General features: G+C 36.5%; 1 pseudogene; it reads right to left on the bottom strand.

Moving 5' to 3' along the window:
• Positions 1–20,975: 20,975 nt before the first annotated feature.
• LOC128052667 (abl interactor 1-like) lies at positions 20,976–21,950 on the bottom strand (annotated as a pseudogene).
• Positions 21,951–26,523: the final 4,573 nt, after the last annotated feature.

The raw sequence follows: 26,523 nt of genomic DNA, 5'->3' as shown, positions 1-26,523 counted from the left end.
CTAGTGCCAAAGGAAGTAGAGAGAATTTAAACACAAAATCATAGGGAGGTTGAAATTAGATTAATTGGCATAGGATCTAAACTCAGGAAAAAAATATGGCATCCAGTAGGTGTTACTTTTGTAGAGGATTGGGCATACCTGGCTATTATTGACAGAGAATCTGAAGAAACAAACAAAACTACTTTTACTGTAGAGAAATAAATACAAAGAAAGTTTCCAGGACATGATCTAGACAAAGTACAATCAATAAAAGAGGGACAGCTACTCATTTAAGATAATTTTAGGTATTGTGGAGGTAGAGGTGGTCATTTATTTTATAGTTTCAGAAAAATTGCTGAAAAGTAAAAATCTGACAGATAATCATATATGAAGCTACGGAAGAGCTGATGAATTTAGATATGAGAACAGCCTTCCTGAATGCTCTCAAATTCTGCATTTCTTTATAGAATCACACAAAGATCAAAACATGATCAAAAACATACATTGACGCTGTGCAGACATTAGCACTAACATTAATGAAACAATATTCATAACTTAAAGTTTGAATGACAACAGTTTGAATTACACCAGCAATAAATCACCTTCAAAACTTCTTATTATATTCCAGGAAAAAAATCCAACATAAATGGTTTGATGAGCCAATACATTTACTGAAGGCTTATTTTTGTACATTTGACTCACATTTAATCAATATTCTAAGAATATTACTTCAATGTGATGTGTAGAGAAGTAGCTATAAATATAGACATAAATTAATATCCTGTGAATTTTCAGAACTTAACTAAAGTTTATAATGTTTTGATTTGCAAAGGCTTGTATTACCATTTCTCATATCCAGATGTGGAGGTGAAAATGTCCACATATGGCTCTTAATGCTCTAATTTTATCATTTTTTACACACCTCTTTCCCTCAATATTTTTTTGCACTGTCTCCTGTACCACTTTTTTTATTTTCTTGGTATGACTTAGATGCTTTATTATTATTTTTAAAAAAATTTCATTGAAGTATGTTTGATTTACAATGTTGTGTTAGTTTCAGGTGTATAACAAACTGAGAACAGTATGGAAGTTCCTTAAAAAACTAAGTATAAAACTACCATATGACTCAACAATCCCACTCTTAGACGTATATCCAGAGAAAACTATAATTCAAAAAGATATATGTTTCCAATGTTCACTGCAGCACTATTTATAACAGCCAAGACATGGAAGCAACCTAAATGTCCACCAAAAGAGGAACAGACAAAGAATATGTGGTCTGTGTGTGTGTGTGTGTGTGTGTGTGTGTGTGTATAATGGAATATTACTCAGCTATAAAAAAGAACAAAATAATGCCATTTGCATCAACAGGGATAAATTAGAGATTTAGTGGTTATCATCCCACTTATTTTCTTGACAACCTAGCATCTACTATGGCTGTAGGTCCTTATCTTATGAATAAGTGGATGCAAAAGGCTCTCAACTGATCTTCTCTTGACAAGCCTCGTCTTTTGTAACTATTTTATGAATCTGAAAAATTTCTGTGTCATGAAGTTAATGTACCTAGAACATGTACTCTGAGCACTCTACCTTCCACCCCTGTTATTTAAACATTGTTTCCTCAACTTCTGTTAAAAATTAAAGTTCACTTTTTCTAACCAACTCTTCCAGAATAATATAGGATATTCCTTCCAGAAACATATTATCTATGAATATTAACCTTCTACAAATTATTGAAAAATTATGTACCATCTATGTTCCTTATAGTCCTTTATAATAAGAAAACCTGTGTCATAGGGTGGTTAGTAAATAAAGACAAAACAGGAAACACTTAAAAGCGTGTTTAACTCTTAATAATTAACTCAATAATTAGCTCAATAATTATTAGCTACATCATCATTTTTATTCATGTATTAACATAAACTGGTCTTTGTTTTAGCTTTCACATCTTGAGCCACATAATGCTACAAGAGGTAATACTCTCACAATTCCTTTCTGTCAATCCAATTTTTACATCTCTTTAAAAAAAACTAGTGAAATTCTCATCAGCATTCCAGCCAATAGTCCTCCAACTCCTATTAATTAAAACTTGGACAATTCTTATGTCAGTTATCTATCTTCCTATTACTTTCCTGTTACTACTGCCTTGGGTGAAGACTGTAATTTTAATGGACTTATTGTGTATTATTTTTTATTATTAGACTTCAAGCTTAGTCATCCCATTTTTTCTTATCTCTATTCTCGCTTTCCCAAGGTTGAACTAACTTCTCTTCTCATCCAGGCTTCACTATTAGTAACTGGCCAAAAATAACAGTAAAAATCAGGCAATATTAAATAATCCCTTTGCCCATCACTGCCCCCAAATATGCATACATTTACATACAAAAATACTATCTGTACACACATACTGTCTGTATTTGTGGAAGATGTTTCTTAGTGTGGGTTCCTCAGAAGTAGACAAGGAGGAGTAAATCTCTGTGTGTCAGAGGTGTGTTAAATGTGCTCTGAGGAGAAACCTGTAAAAGAGTAGGGGAAGTAGAAGACCAAATCAAACAAGGGCATAAATTTAGCAACTCTCTTAGGGAGTAATGTCAGTCTGATCTTGAAGGGGAGCCCTGGAATGTGCACTATGCATCAGTGTTTTCCCAACTGGCTATAAGGGAGCTGGGCTTTTATGCTTCTTCCTCCATCAGTCACTGGTTAAGTCTGACAACAGGCTCACAGGCATTTTCCAGAAAGAGCAGGTGGCTTCAGCAGATGGAGAGAAGTTCTCTGAGTTGCAGGTGAATGCTATTAGGCCTGCTGCTGCTGCTGCTGCTGCTAAGTCGCTTCAGTCGTGTCCGACTCTGTGCGACCCCATAGACAGCAGCCCACCAGGCTCCCCCGTCCCTGGGATTCTCCAGGCAAGAACACTGGAGTGGGTTGCCATTTCCTTCTCCTAAATACACACAAAAGCCTGGGAAACAACCTACAAAAATAGCAAATGGGACAGGAGTTTCTCACTTTGGATTGAGTATCAACCGTGTCCATTCCAGAAGGGAAGTGGAAATTCTCTCAGCCTTGGGATCTTCTCCTTCAGCAATGACTTTAGCAGTACACAAAACTCAGATCAAACACACCTTGCTCACTCTCACGCTAAAAACTTCTTACTCTTGAAATAATACCTAGTAGCACATTGTACTCTTGCCTGGGAAATCCCATGGATGGAGAAGCCTAGTAGGCTACAGTCCATGGAGTCATGAAGACTCGGACACGACTGAGTGACTTCACTTTCACTTTTCACTTTCACGCATTGGAGAAGGAAATGGCAGCCCGCTCCAGTGTTCTTACCTGGGGAATCCCAGGGATGGGAGCCTGGTCGGCTGCCGTCTATGGGGTCGCACAGAGTAGGACATGACTGACGTGACTTAGCAGCAGTAGCAGCAGCAGCACATTGTACGTTTTCATTATCTTCATATTCTTGATTGCTCACTGAAAAGATCATTTCTCAGAAAAAATTGTGTACTTGAATTAATCATAAAATGTATCCTTCCCAATATCATTTAAATTCACCCTAAAATACATTAGGCACAGATGTCTTTCCAATGTTTTAAGAAACCTTCAGATGAAGATGTTTCCTTTTCAGATAATTTCTATGGTTCCGAATGCTTATCTATGTAACAGCTATTCCCTCATTTAATCTCCTATTGATAGAGCCAAGATTTTATCTGTTCAAAACTCTTCTCTCATTCAGGAATAATTCTTTATTTTTCTAAGCCAATAATTATTTCCCCCATGTTTACATATCAGAATATTAATACATCTGAAGATGTGCAATTGTTTCCCAAGTGTAAAGCAAACCTACAGATTAAATTTAATATATTATCTTAGAGAATAGATTTTACTCAAAGGTGTGATTCATACATTCCTATTATGTATTGAAGTAATACAATATTGTTATAGGGAGTATATATTAGTAAATCTAATATAAAAGAATTATAAGGAATGACTATGCTGAATTGCCAAAAAGGTTAACACTTCAAAATCAATTAATGTAATACATTATACTAATACAATAAAGGACAAAACCTGAATAGATAGAGAAAAAAGACATTTAACCAAACCCAATATCCATCCATGAAAAAAGCTCAAAAACACAAGTTTAGAAGAACTTCTCCAAAAAGACACCTATCAGAAACTGACACTTAATGTCATATATCACAGCAAAAAACTGTACACTCTCATAGAACTGAGAAATAAAACAAAGGTATCTACTCTCAAAAGTCAAGCAAAGAAAAAAAATAGAATGCACTCAGATTAGAAAAGAAGAAGAGTACCTTTATTTACACACAACATGATCCAGGTTACACAGATTCCTAAGATAAATGCAGTAGTCACATATGGATGTGAGAGTTGGACCACGAAGGAAGCTGAGCACCGAAGAATTGATGCCTTTGACTAAGGTGTTAGAGAAGACTCTTGAGAGTGCCCTGGACTGCAAGGAGATCAAACCAATCAGTCCTAAAGGAAATCAGTCCTGAATATTCATTGGAAGAACTGATGCTGAAGCTGAAGCTCCAATACTTCGGCCAACTGATGCGAAGAACTGGATTTTTAGAAAAGACCCTGATGCTGGGAAAGATTGAAGGCAGGATGAGGAGGGGACGACAGAGGATGAGATGGTTATATGGCATCACTGACTCAATGGAATGAGTCTGAGCAAGCTCCAGGAGTTGGTGATGGACAGGGAAGCCTGGCATGCTGCAGTCCATGGGGTCACAAAGAGTCAGACACGACTGAGTGACTCAACTGAACTTAAGAAATATACAAAAACAACCACTAAAATTAAAAAATAAATTCAGTAAGTTCATGGGACAAAAATCAATAAAAAGTCAAATGTATTTAGAGTAACAGTGAGCAATTAAAAATGAAAGTAAAAACACTTTGCATCAAATAAAGCAGGGTAAAATATAAAAATAATTATGAGAACTGTACTATGAAAATTGAAAAATACTGCTGGGAGAAATCAAATATGACCTAAATAAATGGAGGGAGCTTTCCTTTCCTTTTCATGGATTAAGAGTCTCGAGATGATTAAAATTAAATTCTTCTAAAATTGATTGGTTATGCATTCAATGCAATCCTTATCAAAGTTTCATCAGATTTCTTTCTTTTAGAAATTTAGAAGTTAATCTTAACATTTATATGGAAAGGCAAAAGCCACAAAACAGCAGAAACAATTTTAAAAAAGAACAACACAATTGGAGGACTTAATGCTTCCCAATTTCAGACTTACTACAAAACTAGAGCAATCAAGAGAGTGTGGTACTGAGAAAACGATAAACATATACACAGATCAATAAGGCAGAATCAAGAGTCCAGATATAACCTTTACATTTATGTAAGATAAACACAATTTTCAACAAAGGCTCAAAGGCAATTAATTCAATGGAGAAACAATAGTCTTTTCAACAATGTCCAAATACTAAAAGATGATTCTAAACTAATCTCTCACATTATAGTTAAAAATGAGCTCAAAATGAATCAGAGACATAAGTGCAACAGCTAACATTATAAAGCATTTGAAGAAAATCAAGAGAAAAAAATTGTGATTTGGGGTTAGAAGAGTATTTCTTAGACACTAGAAGAGAGTATCATCCATAAAAGAAAAAAAATGATAAAATTAGTTTGGTCAAAACTGAAATCAAAGGTAGTTACAAAGCATCTTTTTAAAGACAGAAAGACAAGATGCAGTCTGAGAGAAAATATTTACTAAGCCTTTATTTAGTAAAGGTCTGGTATCTAAAATTTATAAACTAAACTGGTAACTGAAAGAACTATGAAATTAGACAAATGACAGAAGGGAAGATGTTCAGCATATCAAGGAGAATGCAGTTTAAAACCCAGTGACATACCGCTTCACATCTACTTTCCAATGAGTCAAAAAGGCAGACAGTAGTGTCTATTGGCAGGGATGTGGAAGAACTGAAATCTTCATACACCACAGGTGAGAAAGTAAAATGGTATAGTACCTTTTTAAAACAGTTTGGCATTTTCTTAAAAACATCAGTGTAAATTTACCACATGACCCAGTAATATCACTCCTGGGAATCTAAACAGCAGAAATAAAAACACATGCCCACAAAAAAATTCTATTTATGTTTATAGCAACACAATCCATAATGCCCCCAAACTAAAAACAATCAAATGTCTATCCACCAGTAAATAAATAGTACAATGTGGTATATTCGTACAGTGGATAAATAAAAAGGAGGAAAATGCCAATACCTGCCATATGGATGATTTTCAATAACGTTATACAGTGAAAATTAATTCAGCCACAAGAAACCCTTCCACATATTTTATGACTCAATGTATATGAATTTGCCATTAAAAGGATAGAAAATAGGTTAGAGATTGGCTAGGACTAGGATTAGGAATGTGGGGTGACTAGAAAGATATGAGAGATCTTTTTGGAGTGCTGAAAATACTCCAAAATTGGATTGTAATAATAGTTGTATAACTCCATAAACTTACCAAAAATTAAACTGTATACTGAAATCAAGTAAATTCTTATCAATGTAAATTATACTTGAAGAAAAGCTGTTAAAAAATCCTGACATTTATGAAGGCCTCTTCGTGTTTTGCTGGTTCATACCAGAGTTACTAATAAGGGGTCCTCTCAACTCACAAGTGCGTAACCATTGGCAACTCTGTGCTTCTGCGCTTGGTAAAGCTCTTCTTTTTCTTCCCTCTGCCACCTCTGGCCTACTAGCAGCCTTGGGTTGTGCCTTGACGAGCTCAAGTTCTACATGGTTTTACCCTATCCATTCGTTTTGTGGTTCATGGAGATTCCTTATCAATTTTTTGTATTAATGATGTTACAGATGTAAAATTTAGTTATTTTGCTATCCTTGTTTGTTTATCCTAGATAATTTGGAGGACTGAGTAGTGTAAAACTGCACTGTTATCATTATCTTTCACTGTAAGGAAATCAGAACTGCTTTTTAAGTCTTAGGGCAAAAAAAAAAAAAAAAAAAGGATCCCAAACAAGAGACAATAGACATGATAATGCTAGACACATATGTAGTGGAGAGATGAAAGCCACAGTATTGTTACAAATGTCAAGTGAAGAATTCAGAAAATACAGAAATATTTAGTGACTTTATAGATAAATAGATACGCTTGTATAGAAGTACACACACACACACACAACCCTTACTTCAATTGGATGATTCCTATTCATTTTCATAGGCCAATATGGAATCTTCCCTGGTAGTGCAGCTGGTAAAGAATCTGCCTGCAATTCAGGAGTGAAAGTGAAAGTCGCTCAGTCGTGTCCAACTCTTTGCGACCCCAAGGACCCATGGAATTCTCTAGGCCAAAATACTGGAGTGGGTAGTCCTTCTCTTCTCCAGGGGATCTTCCCAAACCAGGGATTAAACCAAGGTCTCTCATATTGCAGGCGGATTCTTTACCAGCTGAGCCACAAGGGAAGCCCAAGAATACTGGAGTGGGTAGCCTATCCCTTCTCCAGCAGACCTTCCTGAACAAGGAATCGCAATGCAGGAGACCCTGGTTCAATTCCTAGGTTGGGAAGTTCCCCCAGAGAAGGGATAGGCTATCTGCTCCAGTGCTCCTGGGCTTCCCTGGTGGTTCAGATGAAAAAGAATCCACCAGCAACGTGAGAGACCTGAGCTCGATCCCTGGGTTGGGAAGATCCTCTGGAGGAGGGCATGGCAACCCACTCCAGTATTCTTGCCTGGAAAATCCTCATGGACAGAGGAGCCTGGTGGGCTGTAGTCCATCCGTGGAGTCACAAAGAGTCAGACACAACTGAGCAACTAAGTGCAGCACAGCATATATAGAATCTACTTATTTTTTGCCTGAAAAACATTCCCTGATCTATGATATTTGAGTTAGCTGCACCAATATTTATAGTATTCTTTTTTTTAATGTATCAAATTTATTAAAAGTGGTTGTTTACTTATTTATTTCTTCCTCTAAAGTATGAGTGATTAGAAGCTGCTGGCACTTGTTAATCTTATTTATCTTAAACCTAGCAGCTGAACATATGTTTATTGAATTAATTAGCCATCTAATCATTTATTCATTTCTGAGTCTCACTATATATAAACCAGCATATTTCTTCATTTTAGCTACAATTTCTTTCTTATTTAGCTCAACATTTTTGCAGGTCACATCTCTGCCTTATACTGTTATTTAAACTTCTGGTTTTTATTTTCCCACTTGTGCATTTCTATATTTTCTTCCATTTTTGGATGTCCATGGCATGGTATCTATATCTGTCTTGTGATATTTATTTCTTTCCATCTTGCATAATACTTGTCCTTTTTTCTCATCCCAGCTACTAAAATTTAAACCATCTGCAGAAACAATTGGGGCTTTCTTTTTATTCCTTACTAGATTTTGCATAGAATAAAAATACAATATGCAATGGCTTTAGAATAACTTAGATTTATTGAGGATATAATGTGTGCTAAGCTTGTGTCCCCATGGACAGAGGAGCCTGGAGGGCACAGTCCATGGGGTAACAAAGAGTCAGACATGACTGAGTGACTAAGAACACAAGTTTGTGTTAAACTTGGAGACATAGTCTAGGTGTTCTATCAATTGCTTGATCTGATTGACAAGAGATTTAGAAGCCACTGAACAATAGTTTACTGCCTGTTTTCCTCTGCTTATGTTAATCAGAAAACACTATGAAATGAACCTAGGTAAGAACTGATTTCTTATGGCTATTTATTTGTAATGCAGGGATCTCTTACCTATGTGCTATGTTTTTGAAAAACAGTATATGATTGGTAAGGTTCCAGGCAAGAATACTAGCGTGAGTAGCCATTTCCTTCTCCAGGGGATCTTCCTGACCCAGGAATTCAAACTGGGTCTCCCTCACTCCAGGCAGATTCTTTACCATCTGAGCCACCAGGTGAAGCCCAAGGTAGCAAAAGTGAAGCTTTTAATTGTTGTTTAGTCGCTAAGTTATGCCCAATTCTTTTGCAACTCCATGGACTGTAGCCCGCTAGACTCCTCTGTCCATGGATTTCCCAGGCAAGAATATTGGAGTGGGTTGCCATTTCCTTCTCCAGGGGATCTTTGCAGCCCAGGGGTTGAACCTGTGTCTCCTGCACTGGCAGGTGGATTATTTACCACTAAACTACCAGGGAAGTCCATAAGCCTTTGTTCACTGATTTGTGATCAAAGATTTTGAAAAAAGTGATTTGCACTGATTTTTTTATCTACTGTTATTCAAAGAAAAGTGAGTCTCCATTGGACTTAAATGTTTAAGTTCCTGTCCAGTAATTGAACTATGAATTTGGAGCAAATAAACGGCTTCTCATTTGGAACAAATGTGTTCTTACAAGGTTATTACCAGTCTAAAACTTCCAGATTTAGGAGAATATCCCAAGAAGACCAAGGTCATGCTCCATGCCAGCTCTAAGCCAAATTACTTCAGTAGAACCCTGTGATGGAAAATGCTGCTGTGCTGGGTATGTGCAACAAACTGAACTAATAATGGATGTTAGAAAATTTGCAAAATGTTTTCTATCTTTCTTAGAGTAACCAGTAAAGAAATTTAAAAAAAAAAAAAGAAAGAAAATGAGAGTAAGGAGAGAGCTAAATATATTATTCCTTCAAGCTTGCTCTGAAAGTATGCTCAACCAGCAAAGGGAAAATATTTGATATTAAACCAAGTGCAGAGTTTGTAGTTTTAACTTTTTTTATCTGAGTATTCTGTTTACAGAATTGACATTGTTTGTGACTTTAAAGTGATTGCAAGCATACCAATTATCCCAAAGTAAGCAGATATCACAGTAAACTAGAGTAGTGATCCAAGGAAACATGATTTTTCTCCACTCAGTGAAATTACATATAAGAGTGGGACTAGAATATATTTTGGCCTTTGAACGTAATAAACACTGAAACCTATTAAAATATCAATTACATTTTATTGGTATGGGAAAGGAGGCTATAGGTAAGGGTTCCAATTCTCCAGCATCATCTGTGCTTGAATGGGCTAACTCTATCTCGAGGACTAATACTGAAAAATAAAAAATCTGACATTTCAGAGCCATGCCCTACAAGCTAGTTTAGTTGTGACAGAGCAGTTTTTCCCATTCTGCTTACTTCTTGCCTTAACAGCAAAAAAAAAAAAAAAAGAAGAAGAAGAAAGAAAAAGATACTCATAATTCTCCTTCAATTGCAACAAATATTTATGTATGTAAATGTTTAATCTAATATCTATTTATCTATCCTCAACCTCAGGGACATTCAGTGTTGAGCATATTCTCAATCAGGAGGAATTTGCCTTACCAATTAACCTAAATGATTTCCATCATATAAATAATGACCATCGTGTCTTGACAACCTTACCAAAAATGACACCCCTTTATTCTATTTGTTTTATCCACAGCATTCATCAGCACTTTCTGATATGTATACACACATACATATATGTGTATATATGTACTGTTGTTGTTGTTTAGTTGCTAAGTTATATCCAACTATTTGTGACCCCATGAACTGTAGCCTGCAAGGCTCCTTTCTCTCTCCATGGGATTGTCCAAGCAAGAATGCTGGCATGGGTTGCCATTTCCTCCTTCAGGAGAGCTTCTCAACAGTAATAGAATCCACGTCTCCTGCACTGGCAGGCAGATTCTTTATCACCAAGTCACCTAGGAAGCCTGTGTATGTATTATTTATATCTGTATGACCATCATCTACTTCTTCCAGAAATGAAGCTCCATGAAAGTAGTAACTGTCTAGTTTTTCAGCATTATAATACCCAGTGCTAAATCATGTGAGACCCATGGTGGAAATTCTGTACATATGCAAGTAGTAAATATGCAAAATGTATGTATTCAAACCTGCAATGCTGATCAAAAATAAAACAAGATACAAAGCTTTCAGTCTTGGCTGTTAGAATCTTATCTATTCTTATACATTGTGAATCTCTACTTTAATAAATAACACAGTTTATCCAATATCTGTAATTTTATGTGGCAATATGGCAGAATAAAATGTTGTCCACTTTTTAATGGTTTCTCAGAGAATATTGTTACAAAATGATCAGTGGTTCTAATTCTAATCATTGATCTATTGGTGACACAATTTCAAAGAATAAAAGAGAAAGAAATGTGAATTATTGCTAAGGCATTGGGGTTCAAAATAGCCACTGAAATTTGAAGTTCAAAGAGCCATAAAAAGTTATCTCTAGTTACTTACTGTTGTCACTTTTAAGGTGAAAATACTTTATTTCACCTAATTTTAAGGGTGAAATTGCGATTTTCAGCACAATTCTACTATGGTCATTTCCATTAGGGTTATCCCCTAAGTTACTATCATCTCATTTGCACAGAGAGCAGGCAAAAAGCAGTTAAATCAGTTACTCTTTATGGTAAAAGTTCACTTCCATAAATGCTACAGGTAATACATTTAATCAATATTTTTAATTTAAATAAATTTGCTCTGATAAAGGTTTGGTATTAGACATTTCACAAACAGTTAGCCAGTTCTCAAACAAATCTAAAAAGAAATAGATGTTGACATATAGCTCTTTCTTGTCACAGCTACTTGTTTTCCTTTAATTGGCTTCACTCTCTAAATCGATATGAATCTGAATCAGTTTTTAAATAACTTTCTACATTGCTTTTATCCTACCTACTTCCATATTGCATATTAATTAGATATGTGTTTGCAAAATTTAGCCATCATCCTCAGACAAAAATAGCCTTAAAGTTAATTGCAAAGTTGAATTTGTTGCATACTCTAAAGGTGATGAGTCACTGTAACATAAGAAATAACTTAAAAAGGACTTTATAATGGATTGTGGGACAACATCCAATCATAAATGTTCTGATTTTTATACAAATATATTGAAGCCTGTCTCTCTTCAGGAATCACAAAGAAACAAAGTCTTGTTTACTCTGATCATGATGAAAGATGAAACAGACAAGAGGAATTTAACTTTGAATATAGCCTTCCCTTGGATTATAACAACACACTTAGAAGAAGACTTCAGTAATATTCCATTCTTCTAATAAGTTTCAAGTGAATAAAGTTTATTTCCAGTGTATTTTTCCAATTATTTGAATATATTATTTCCAAATAAAGACACTATTGATAAGAAAATTTTAACTTTTAGTTTGAATTCAGAAATGAATTTAAATAAGCACTTTAAAAGATTCTTGGTTATTTCATGATGATAGTATCGCTATATTTTGTCTACTGTTTTCCAAAGAGAACAAAATAGCAGGACATATATATATATATATATATATATATATATATATATATGAGGGTAAAATATAGTCATGTTGAAATTTGTTGAAATACACAAAAAGAGTAAAGGAGGGGAATGGCTTTATTGTATTAGAAGGTAAACCAAAAAAAGAAAAAAAATAAATTAAACAAAGGGATATTCTATCATTTTAATCTGTGATCACTGTTCTTATATTCTTAAACTACTTTAATTATTTGGAGATCAGAAGGTGATGAGAGGGCAAATACATCAATTGGAATATCACTTCAAAGATTTTAACAAAGCCCCTCAAGTACAGTGTAAATACCACTGAAGATGAGAGTTTTCAGTCCTCCTTCTGGCCTTCATATCAAGCTTTCTTCATTTCTTGACTTTACTCATTTTATTCTTTTTTTTTTTTTTTTTTTTAATCTTTCCAGCTTTACTGAAATGCAGTCGACATAAGACATTGGGTAAATTTAAGGTGTATGACATGTTGATTGGATACATTTACATATTGCAAAATGATTATCACTATAACATTAGCTAACATCTGCATCCTGTCACATAATTACCATTTCTTTTTGTGGTGAGAACATTTAAGATTTACTCCCTTAGCGACTTTCAATATGGAATTTAGAATTATTAACTATGATCACTATGCTGTATATTAGATCTCCAGAGCTTATTCATCTTATAACTGAAAGTTTGTACTCCTTGATAAACATCTCCCCAGCCTCTTGCCCTTGGTAACCACCAGGCTAGTTTCTTGAAAAAGATCAATTCTATCAAGAAATTTGCAAATATATAAAACAATGCTACTCTTCTCACTACTCTTTTTTTCCCCTTTTGGAAAATGTAACGTTTTTATGAGGTGTTCAGATTATCTCCAGTGTGATTTAAAGTGTATAGTATTGAGATTGCAGTAAAACTAGGAAACCTACTAAATATTATACTTAAAAATCTACTCTTAAAGAAAAGGTAGAGTGTTTACCAAAGACAATAGGACCCTCCTTTTTCACTAGTATCTATATAAAACATGCACAGATTTCTAGAAATTCCTATGAACACTTTTGGTGAGAAACACTTTGTTTTGTCCTAATTTATTATATCTCCTATGAAGTAGTTAATAATTTAATAATGAGAATTCTCTATTTTCTCTTTCAAATTTCAGTGAATGATAAAAGCTAAAGGAAAACTTGCTATGGAGATTACTAGACTTTCAAGGTGTTGTTGTTGTTGTTTCCTACTTTGGAATGAATAACTGTTTGACTGGGGGCTGCCCCGGTGGCAAAGAATATGCCAGCAATGCAGGAGACACAGGAGATGCAGATTCAATCCCTGGGTCGGGAAGATCCCCTAGAGGAGTAAATTGCATCCACTCCAGTATTCTTGCCTGGAAAATCGCATGGACAGAGGAGGCTGGTGGGTTACCGTCTGTCCACAGGGGTCACAAAGAGTCGGATACAACTGAGCACACACACACAGGAAAAGTCCATGCCTCTGTGTGCTTCACTTGTTCACACTTGTTCTGCTTGGTTTTCTAACACTCTACCACCTCTTCCTTTCAATAAATGTTAAGGGACAATTACAACAGAATACATCAAAGCCAACAATTCCCTGTCAATAGTATCTTTTAGTTGATCCTTCTCTATGATCAATATCAAACTGCTCTGCGAAGGGGAGGTAGCCATGCTCCACACTCTGACTTGGGGATTGTATATTGGTTCTGCCCTGGGAAAATGTGTGCACCTACCATATGTTCAGTAGTATTTCTGGAACACTTGAAAACCAAGTGATGCTTGTAAATGTTACATGCCTATGGGTTATACATAATGCAGTGTTGACAAGTTCAAAAGAAGAAACAAAATGCAACTTCTGCAGAAAAAAATAATTAAACATATATATCAAAAGTCTGTTTTGTTTTTTTTTCTCATTGAACTATATTCTTGCAGGGATAATCCCATGGACAGAGAGCCTGGCAGGCTACAGTCCATGGGTCACAAAGAGTTGGTAACGCGACTCTGTGTAACCCCATAAATGGCAGCCCACCGTCCCTGGGATTCTCCAGGCAAGAACACTGGAGTGGGTTGCCATTTGCTTCTCCAATGCATGAAAGTGAAAAGTGAAAGTGAAGTCGCTCAGTTGCGACCCCACGGACTGCAGCCTACCAGGCTCCTCTGTCCATGGGATTTTCGAGGCAAGAGTACTGGAGTGGGTTGCCATTGCCTTCTCCACTAAGCACACACACACATAGTTGATTTACAGTGTTTTGCTAGTTTCAAGTGTATATCAAAAAGAGGCAGTTATGTATATATTTTCTTTTCATATTCCTTTTCCCTATAGCTTATTAAAAAATACTAAGTATAGTTCCCTATCCTCTCCAGTAGGTTCTTGTTGGTTTCCTATTTTATATATCAGTTTAGTTCAGTTCAGTCACTCAGTCATGTCTGACTCTGTGACACCATGAATAGCAGCACGCCAGGCCTCCCTGTCCATCACCAACTCCCAACTCACTCAAATTCAGGTCCATCGAGTCAATGATGCCATCCAGCCATCTCATCCTCTGTCGTCCCCTTCTCCTCCTGCCCCTAATCCTTCCCAGCATCAGAGTCTTTTCCAATGAATCAGGTCTTCGCACGAGGTGGCCAAAGTATTGGAGTTTCAGCTTCAACACCAGTCCTTCCAACGAACACCCAGGACTGATCTCCTTTAGGATAGACTGGTTGCAGTCCAAGGGACTCTCAAGAGTCTTCTCCAACACTACAGTTCAAAGGCTTCAATTCTTCAGCACTCAGCTTTCTTCACAGTCCAACTCTCACATTCATACATGACCACTGGAAAAAAAAAAATACATAGCCTTGCATATTTGAGGTTATTGATATTTCTCCCGGCAATCTTGATTTCCCTTTGTGCCTCTTCCAGCCCAGTGTTTCTCATGGTGTACTCTGAATAGAAGTTAAATAAGCAGGGTGACAATATATTGCCTTGATGTATTCCTTTTCCTATTTGGAACCAGTCTGTTGTCCATGTCCAGTTCTAACTGTTGCTTCCTGACCTGAATATAGGTTTCTCAAGAATCAGGTCAGGTGGTCTGGTATTCCCATCTCAGAATTTTCCTCAGTTTATTGTGATCCACACAGTCAAAGGCTTTGGCATAGTCAATAAAGCAGAAATAGATGTTTTTCTTGAACTCTCTTGCTTTTTCTATGATCCAGCAGATGTTGGAAATTTGACCTGTGGTTCCTCTGCCTTTTCTAAAACCAGCTTAAACATCTGGAAATTCATGGTTCACGTATTGCTGAAACCTGGCTTGGAGAATTTTGAGCATTACTTATCTAGCGTGTGAGATGAGTGCAATGGTGCGGTAGTTTGAGCATTCTTTGGCATTGCCTTTCTTTGGGATTGGAATGAAAACTGACCTTTTCCAGTCTTGTGGCCACTGCTGAGTTTTCCAAATTTGCTGGCCTATTGAGTGCAGCACTTTCACAGCATCATCTTTCAGGATTTGAAACAGATCAACTGGAATTCCATCACCTCCACTAGCTTTGTTTGCAGTAATGCTTTCTTAGGCCCACTTGACTTCAGATTCCAAGATGTCTGGCTCTAGGTGAGTGATCACACCTTCATGATTATCTGGGTCATGAAGATCTTTTTTGTATAGTTCTTCTGTGTATTCTTGCCACCTCTTCTTAATATCTTCTGCTTCTGTTAGGTCCATACAATTTCTGTCCTTTACTGAGCCCATCTTTGCATGAAATGTTCCCTTGGTATCTCTAATTTTCTTGAAGAGACCTCTAGTCTTTCTCATTCTGCTTTTTTCCTCTATTTCTTTGCACTGGTCACTGAGGAAGGCTTTCTTATCTCTTCTTGCTATTCTTTGGAACTCTGCATTCAGATGCTTATATCTTTCCTTTTCTCCTTTGCTTTTCACTTCTCTTCTTTTCACAGCTATTTGTAAGGCCTCCCCAGACAGCCATTTTGCTTTTTTGTATTTTTTTTCCATGGGGATAGTCTTGATCCCTGTCTCCTGTACAATGTCACAAACCTCCGTCCATAATTCATCAGGCACTCTATCTATCAGATCTAGTCCCTTAAATCTATTTCTCACTTCCACTGTATAATCATAAGGAATTTGATTTAGGTCATACCTGAATGGTCTAGTGGTTTTCCCTACTTTCTTTATATATAATAGTGTGTTTATGTTAATCCCAAACTCCTAATTTATCCCTCCATCCCCTTTCCCCTTCGGTAGCCATAAGTTTGTTTTCTGTGTCTGTTCTGTGACTCTATTTCTATTTTGTTATAAGTTAATTTGTTCAAAAGTCTGTTAATATGGTTGAAACCTATCGTTTTGGGACAATTTTCTTTTAGAAAGTACAAGACTTATTAAAGGAAACTTACTCCTAAGAATGTGTGATGTAGGACCAGGAAGTTATCTTAAAAACATAATAAAATATGTGCTCTCAGCAATCATATAAGTAATTTTCACATTTCCATGAGAGGAGGCAGCAGGTTCAGAACTGTGGGAAGGGTTAAGACATTCAGTTAAATGGTTGAAAATACTGTTAAACCAATAAAAAGTTTTAGTTCCTCAAATGGCTCAATTTGTTAACTAAAGGTAATCTTTGGGCTTCCCAGGTGGCACTAGTACTAAAAAACCCACCTGCAAATGCAGGAGACTTAAGAGACTCAGGCTTGATCCCTCTGTTGGGAAGATCCTCTGGAAAAGAGCATGGCAACTCAACCCAGTATTCTTGCCTGGAAAGTCCATGGACAGAGGAGCCTGACAAGCTATGGCCAATAGGGTTCCAATGTGTTGGACAACTGAAGCAACTTAGCATGCTCTCACGCAAAGGTAATCTAACCAGTCTTTTCAGGTAGCATTCCTGTAATTTGCAATCATCTTGTATTTATATTTCTATATGTGTTTTAGATTTGTTTACTTTCTTTTTTGATAGATACAGATTTTATTTGTGTTTTCTCACTCCACTTTTTAATTAATTATTCAATTGATTGATTCTTTTCTTGCTTTATTGGTTGAACTTTGGCTATTTAATCTTTCTTTCATTCCCCCACCCAAGAGATATTTTATCAGAGGATTAGTCTTGTAACCCATTTAAACTTTAATAATAAGTTGAGATAAATCTGGCATCAAGACTTCTAATCATTTGCTTCATTGGATAAAACTACAGAGGTTAGTGTGCCAGAGCTCCCTCTGTCCTGAGAGAAACTTCAGAGGGAAGCAGCTGTTACATGGTTCAGTTGGTCTTTTGTCCCAACACCCAAATCAGATGACCAGTTTGCACACCAGGACCACTAAGGCCCCCATCATTGTCCTCTGGCTTCCCACTGCTCAGGCACAATTGTTAACAAGAGTTCTAAGAATACACAAAGGGGATAGTTTCTTCAACAAATAGCACTGGAAAAACTGGATATCTACATGTAAAAGAATAAATTGGATACCTATCTTATATCATATACAAAAATCAATTTGAAATATATTAAGCACCCAAGTGTAAGACATGAAACTCTAAAAATCATAGAAAAAAATAAGGAAAAGACTTCCTGGTATTAGTCTTAGCAAATTCTTGGATATGAAACCCAAAGCATAGGTAAGAAAAACAAAAATAAACATCAGGGACTATATAAAAAAACAACTTTTGTATAACAGAAGAAACAAGAGTGAAAAGGCAACCTAGAGAGAGAGAGAAAATATTTGTAAACAACTTATCTGAGAAGTGGCTAACATCCAAAATATATAAGAAAGTACTACAACTCAATAGCAATAAAAATAATAACAACCTGATTAAAAAATGGGCATAAGACCTGAATAGATATTTCTCCAAACAACACATGCAAATAACCACCAGGTATATGAAAAAGTGTTCAACATCACTAATCATCAGGAAGCTGCAAATCAAAACCACCAAAATGAGACATCACCTCACACCTATAGGATAGCTATCACCAAAAAATAATTATTATTACCAAGGATATGCAAGTTTGTAGACCGTGTACACTGCCGATGGAACTGTAAAAGGGTACATTTGCTACATGGAGCTTTCTCCAAAAATTAGAATTATATATACCATATGATTTAGCCATTCTACTTCTCGGCGTATATCCAAAATAAATGAAATCAGGATCTTGAAGAGATAGTTGCACTCCTATGTGTTCACTGTGGCATTATTCACTAAAGCAAGAATGTAGAAACAACCCAAATACCCACTGACAGAAGAATGGATAAAGAAAATGTGGTATACACAGATAATAGATTACCATTCAGTCTTTAAAAGGAAATAACTCTATTTACAAAAACATGGGTGAACCTAATATGTTATGCTAAATGAAATGAACCAGTTGCAGAAGGCAAATATTGTATGATTCATTTAAATAAGGTATCTAAAATTTCAAAATCTTAGAAGTAGCAAGTAGATAATGATTGTTGCTAGGGTTTAGGAAAAGGGGGATATGGGGTGTTGTCCATTGTACACAACAAGGTTGGTGACAGCAGCCTTGTTGCAGTAAAAATGGACTGTGGAATCAGACTGCCGCTCCTCAAATCATCAAAAGTAAAGCCATTCTTAGCAAACTGCCCCCAAGCCTACCTTCATAATCCGTAGAATTAGTCTGAATGATGAAACCTATTGTGTCCTCACCCATATATCACTTTGCCTTCCTTGCTGGAAGGATCACATTCAGCATTTATGAGGCAAGTGACATTTTCCTTTTTTCTAAAGCTACTCTATTTGAAAGCAAGGAGTCACTTTATGTATATAACAATTTCTGCCATGAATAACATTTTAAAATCACAAAGACTACTGCAAATCAAAACTAGAAAAAGTACAGTGATTAAAAAATATGTCTTTCTATGTTTCTTAACCCATACATTTTTAAACTAAATTCATTGGTATATATTTAAGTCTTTGACATCTAAGCTGACAAATGATATCCAAAAAGAAAGTAATATTTTGATTTCTTAAATTATTTTAATATTATTCAACAAGTTGTTAAAATATTTGTTTCTATGCTTTTCACAGAAAAGCGAAATTTCAAATATGCCTCTCTAAAAGCAAACACCTTTATCTTCTCGAAGATAAATTTAAATTCCATACATGTAGCTGATACACTGCTCAAGATAGTTTGGGTTTGTGTAGTAAAGTGCCAATAGACACATAAAAGGAAATAGATCTGATGTGAAGTTTTCAGAACTAGTTATCTTGCCTCACGAGATGCACAGGAAGCATCTAGAAAGCCTGCAACAGATTTTCCTTTCACCTGCTATGATGATAAATACCAACACCTCCACTGTTATGTTTCATTCATCAAGGCACATTTTCTAAAACTTGTTCGTACTTAATCCTCCTACATTAGAATTATTTCCATAACAGTTCTAAGAAAACAGACCTAAAACATACTGTAGAATGTATGTTAGTATTTCTACATAAGGGCTTTTAGAATGCATTTCTCCTATTTTATGCATAATCTCAAGGGAAATTTCTGTTTTATAAGGAATTATGGAAGTAAACCCAATCCATCACTTATAATAACATAGGAATGAAGTAAAACTCCTCTTGTTTAAAAATGATTTTTAGGGACATCCCTGAGGGTCCAGTTGTTAAGAATCCTTTGCCAATGTGGGAGACATGGGTTTGATCCCTGGTCCAAAAAGATCTCCCATGCCACTGCAACCTGTAAGCTCACATGCCCTAGAGCCCAGGCTCTGCAACAAGAGAAACCACCATAGTAAGAAGCTTCTGGACCTAAACAAAGAGTAACTGCCACTCGCAGGAACTAGTGAAAGGCCACACACAGAAGAAAGACCTAGTGCAGCCAAAAATAAAAAGAAATAAATCTCTTTTAAATGTGTGAAAAATGATTTTTATAATTTGCATTTGTGATCATAACCATAAATTTCTAGATCACATGTTTGATGACATTAATATGTATAAGATAAACCTAATACATGCTGATTTTAATAGTAAAATATCCTATAAAATGTGACTCTTTTAAAAAAGCATCACAAAGGAGCTTATTTTTTGTCCTTCTTGTTGAGATACATTTGAAATTGGGATAGACAAATTTTTTATGCTTTTGAAATTGGAATAGATCAATTTTTTTTTTTTTTACTATGTGATATCATGTATGTATGGAATCTAAAAATGGATACAAACGAACCCACCTACAAAACAGAAAGGGACCCACAAACATAGAAAACAAACCCATGCTTACCAAAGGGGAAGAGAGTAGGGTGGGAATAAACTAGGACTTTGGGATTAGCAGGCAAAACCTACTATATATAAAATAGATAAGTAGCAAGAACCTACTACTGTATGGCATGAGGCTTCCTGGTGGCTCATTGATAACAAATCTGCCTGCCAATGCAGGAGATGTGGGTTTGATCCCTGAGCAGGGAAGATTTCATGGAGAAGGAAGTGGCAACCCATTCCAGTATTCTTGCCTAGGAAATCCCATGGACAGAGGAGTCTGATAGATTACAGTCCATGGGGTCACAAAGAGTCAGCAGTGACTGAGCATGCACACACATTAACTGAATCACTTTGCTATATACCAAAACAAACATAACATTGTCAATCAACTATACTCCAATTTAAAAACAAATAAAAAATAAAGAATGCTTGCTTCATGTTAGGAATGCATGGGAACTAAATCATCTTGGCTTGAAAGACTATTTAAAAGGTGGAGAAACACTGGCCAGCTGTTCTTTACAGCTCTAAAATACTATAATAAGTTATTTCCCTTTACAGGAATTCAAAGATGCCCATACCTTACCTTTCTCAATATAATTCTTGGGCACCCAAGCAGGATCCCCAACTGCATATGGGTCATTATATGAACTACAGCAGCCTTCTCAACTTCATAATTCAGTGGTGGTAGAGTCATCAAACATGGGAATGTCATCCAGTGGAGGTTATCATTGGTGGAGTTGTACTATCAGTAACTGGTCCAATAGTGGGTGGTGAGGGTGTAGGCATGGCGATGGGAATGCCAATACTGTTGCTGCCACTGTGTGTCCCTAGTCTCTGACTTATAATAAAACTCTCCTGCCGGATTATGTTCACTTCCAAGGCTAGCAGGACTTGTCATGTAGTCATTAGGAACTGTTGGAGACTGAATGGGTTCCAGGGTTTTGTAAGGAATATTTCATCCCAACGTTCCCCAGCCTGACACGGGAGGGTGCAGTGGTTTCTGAGTAGTAGGATTTGTTCTTGACAGTGTGCCAGTTCTTGCAAGCTGGTTATTTCCATGCTCGACACCATGGCCCAAGTTATCCAGAACTCTATGGTCAGCAGGTTTCCGAACATAACTTACAGGATGCTCCATATTTGCATGAGCTATTGTTTTGTAAGTTTTTGATGTATTCTTATTTGTGGTCAAAATACCAATCTCTCTTTGAGCCACTTTCTGTTTACGAATGTCCAGTCTTGTGGAAAACTCCATTATCTAGAGCTGAGAGCCTTGGATTGGAGCATTGTTAACTAGCAATTGGGGCATTGTTAACTAATGCATTCATCTGATAAGCAAGACTAGCTAGGGATAGGATTGTGTAGGCTTTGGTCTCTTCTAAAGCTTTTCTCTTGTCTAGTAGCTGTATGCAGTTGTTTTCGCAGTAGTCTGCCACCCTGGTCGGGTTCTGGTAACCTTCTCTCAGGGCCCTCTAGCCAAAGGGCATTTCCTCCTCTAGCAACATCTGCAGCTCTGCCATTTTCCACCCCTCTGCAATGCTTCCTCTCCTGTTAAACAGAGACAGAGGCAGCAGCAAGGCCCATGGAGGCTACCATCTAGTCATAAATTGGATACAAACTGCCTGCCCGCCCTCCGACTGCGTACTGTGGGATCTCACCTTCTCCTCTTCCTCCTCACTCTCTCTTCCTTCCTCCATCCACTTTGCGCAGGCACCTCCAGGATAGATCAACTTTTTAAAGAAATACTGTTGGTCTCAACTTTTAATAGCTGTTGTTGCTGTTGTTTAGTCTTTAAGTCCTGTCCAACTGTCTGTGACCCCACTGACTGTAGCCTGCCAGGCTCCTCTGTCCATGGCATTCTCCATGCAAGAGTGGGTTGCCATTTCCTACTCTAGGAGATCTTCCTGACCCAGGGATCAGCTGGAGTCTCTTGCATTGGCAGGTGGATTCTTTACCACTAGTCACCAGGGAAGCCCTTTAATACATAAAATACCTCAGGTGCTGCAGAACTTTTTCATGAGAGTGTAACACAGTTTGTAACAAAGTAACAAAATCATTAGAATGTATATTTGTCCCAATTCAAAATAGTATCTTGAGACATAATCATCCTTCCTACCGATTACTATTTTGAATTGGGGCAAATATACATTCTTGCCAATCAAAAAGAAGAAAACTAAAAACTATCACTAATGGAAAAGATATTTATGAAGTCAAGTTCTCCTGAATTACTACTTTTGTTTCGTGATTTGAAGGAAAGAAGAGAAACTTTAAAAAGTGCCTTTGCAAAATAATGTTTTAAATATGTTATATCTGATAGGAAAAATGATGCCCTTTCTCTTCAGCATACAATTGGAAAAACACCTGTCATCTCAATGCAACCAGCTTGTGTTCTTTTTTTATACCTTATGTTTGCTGATGTCATTAAAAAAGGAGCTTTTACATAAACCTCTTTGGGACACCATGTAAGGTCTGACTAGAGTCACCAGCTAAATATTACTTTATGGAGTCATCTAACACACAATTATGTTTGACAACCTCAGAATAGGAAATGCTTCCTTAATTATTAAAACTTTAATTAGTTGAATAACCCAGGAGACATGTAGAATTATTGAGTGTCTGTAATATATGGCAGGCAACACATTACAAATTCGATGTAACTTAAGATATAACTCGTTGTTTCCAAATTTGCATGAATGTGACAAAGACTTTGCCTCCTCTCCTGGAATACTATACTCCATTGAGTGAACCACGGATTTTCATATACTGAATAAGGAAGTAAAATGTACATGAAAGCTCTTCTCTGTAATAGTCAAATGAGTTTAAAATTGTAAACTTTGATAGGGTTAATTTGTAGTTTGAGAATAAGTTTAAAAACTTTTAGTAAAAATTGAAGACCGGAAACTAAAAAAAAAAAATTACAAGAAAGAAATTCAGTTGTGATTTGCTTAATTCAGCAAGAAAGTTTCAGGCATTTTTAAGAGGGCAGAGGGCAGATGGCAGATCTTTCAATTCTAGGCCCTGCAATCACCCTCCCAGACACTCCTGAATTCTTTATTCAAGTAAAAAGTGTGGAAGGAGAGGATGAAAGAAAACCACTATATGATATTTTCATTGAAAGAGGAAATAGTTTATAATCTTGTATCAAAACTGCAAACACTTATAGCTAACTCGATCCAATTGACATCTATGGAATACACAATCAAATAAAAGCAAAATAAACATTCTTAAGCTTGAATAGAATATTACCCCAAATAGACAACATCCTCAGTCAAAACACACATATCAATACATTTAAAGCTGGTTTTAGAAAAGGCAGAGGAACCAGAGATCAAATGGCCAACATCCGCTGGATCATGGAAAAAGCAAGAGAGTTCCAGAAAAACATCTATTTCTGCTTTATTGACTATGACAAAGCCTTTGACTGTGTGGATCACAACAAACTGTGGAAAATTCTTCAAGAGAAGGGAATACCAGACCACCTGACCTGCCTCTTGAGAAACCTATATGCAGGTCAGGAAGCAACAGTTAGAACTGGACATGGAACAACAGACTGGTTCCAAATAGGAACAGGAGTATGTCAAGCAGGTATTGTCACCCTGCTTATTTAACTTATATGCAGATTACATTATGAGAAACGCTGGGCTGGAAGAAGCACAAGCTGGAATCAAGATTGCTGGGAGAAATACCAATAACCTCAGATATGCAGATGACACCACCCTTATGGCAGAAAGTGAAAAGTAACTAAAGAGCCTCTTGATGAAAGTGAAAGAGGAGAGTGAAAAGTTGGCTTAAAGCTCAACATTCAGAAAACGAAGATCATGGCATCTGGTCCCATCACTACATGGGAAATAGATGGGGAAACAGTGGAAACAGTATCAGACTTTATTCTTGGGGGCTCCAAAATGACTGCAGATGGTGACTGCAGCCATGAAATTAAAAGATGCTTACTCCTTGGAAGGAAAGTTGTGACCAACTTAGATAGCATATTCAAAAGCAGAGACATTACTTTGCCGACTAAGGTCCGTCTAGTCAAGGCTATGGTTTTTCCAGTGGTCATGTATGGATGCAAGAGTTGGACAGTGAAGAAAGCTGAGCGCCAGAGAATTGATGCTTTTGAACTGTGGTGTTGGAGAAGACTCTTGAGAGTCCCTTGGACTGCAAGGAGATCCAACCAGTTCATTCTAAAGAAGATCAGCCCTGGATGTTCTTTGGACGGAATGATGCTAAAGCTGAAATGCCAGTACTTTGGCCACCTCATGTGAAGAGTTGACTCATTGGAAAAGACTCTGATGCTGAGAGGGATTGGGGGCAGGAGGAGAAGGAGACAACAGAGAATGAGATGGCTGGATGGCATCACGGACTCGATGGACGTGAGTTTGAGTGAACTTGGGAGATGGTGATGGATGGGGAGGCCTGGCGTGCTGTGATTCATGGGGTCGTGAAGAGTCGGACACGACTGAGTGACTGAACTGAACTGAATACATTTAAAACCAAAGAAATAATACAAATTATGATCTCAAAGTACTAATAATCAGTGTAAAGAAGTATCTGGAAGATACTTTTTTTCCAAATATTTGAGATACCTCAAAATATTTGGAAATTAAAAAACACACTTTTAATTAAAATGAAAATTTTTGTGTCAATTCCAATATGTAAAGAGCTTAAAAGTCATCACTCTCATCCTTACAAGAAGAAAAATTGAAGCAAAAAGAAACTCAATGAGTTTCCTTGTACCTATTAGAAAAATCGCATGTGTAGGACAAACCACCATCCCAAAATTGAGTGAGAAAGGAGAATCTAAAGTGTCACAACTAAGCTCTTACCTGGAACAGTAACCACTAGAACGCAAACTGTAAGACCAACTTGAGAGTGAGATACTCCTGGTGACCTGCCACCAGGGATAGCTATGGGAGGGGCTAGGCACACTTATATAAGTTATATATCCAGGAAATCTACTAGGCTATCAAAGTGAAGATTGAATTAACTATCCCATGTGTTGTGGAAGAGTAAAGGGGAGAGTAAACCTTTTAAATCTCATCCAGAGCCTTCTCCATAGAAAGCTCTCCTCTGCAGGAGGAATGGCTCTCCTAGAGCCTTATCCTGGAGCCTGGCCAGTGCCATTGAGACTTCCTGTCTCACCTACAGTGTGGAAATGCTACCCAAGTAAAAACATTCATGAAAGGAATATGCCAGAAATACAATCCCAATGAAATATGGAGACTTAATTGAAATATTACAAAATGTGCACTCTCCCTCATATATTACCAGACAACCAACACAGTTCTAGTATCATAAAATTGAACTATAGGTGAAAATGCTACAAGATACAGCCTCTCTCTGAGGAAGAGTGCACAGGGAAGCCCAAAGTCAAGAGGGGGAAAAAATTGGGACCCTACAAGATTTTGAGTCTCTGAAATCTACAGCTATAGGAAGTATTAAACAAAGCCAACTCCTAGCCAGAAATTGCATAAATCTTCAAATTTGAACATTACTTACCTCAATTCACAGTATGTAGTATGTCTGGTTTTAGACAAAAATAAATAAATAAGGCACACAAAAATTATAGTCACACCTTTACCAGATATTACACAAATGTTGAAATTAGAGAGAAAACTTTAAACAATTATGATTAATATGTTAAGGGGTCTAGTGGGAAAAAAAGAAAGATAACATGAAATAGATGAGAACTGTAAGGAAAGGTGGAAATTCTTAAAAAGGATAAAAGTTAACTTCTACAAATCCAAAACTCTATAAAAATAATGAAAAATGCCTTTATGTAGTTCATCAGATTCACCATGGCTAAAGAAATAATCAGTGAGTTTAAAGATTTGTTAATAAAAATATCCCAAAGTGAAATGAAAAGAGAAAAAGGATGAAAAAGATCTAAGATCCAGAAACTATAGGAAATTTTCAAAAGATACAATATTCACACACAACAATGGCAAAAAAAGAAAGAAAAACAAATAGATACACAGTTTATACATAGAATATTTGAATAATTATAAAAACTTTTCCAAATTTAATGACATACCAGATCCAAAACCTGCATCTAGGTATATCATAATCAACCAGCAGAAAACAAAAGACAAAGAA

This window comes from Budorcas taxicolor, chromosome 8 (genome assembly GCF_023091745.1).
Source record: "Budorcas taxicolor isolate Tak-1 chromosome 8, Takin1.1, whole genome shotgun sequence".
NCBI classification, from domain to species: Eukaryota; Metazoa; Chordata; class Mammalia; order Artiodactyla; family Bovidae; genus Budorcas; species Budorcas taxicolor.
The sequence above is the reverse complement of the archived record's forward strand: the minus strand, read 5'-3'. Positions and strand labels throughout refer to the sequence as shown.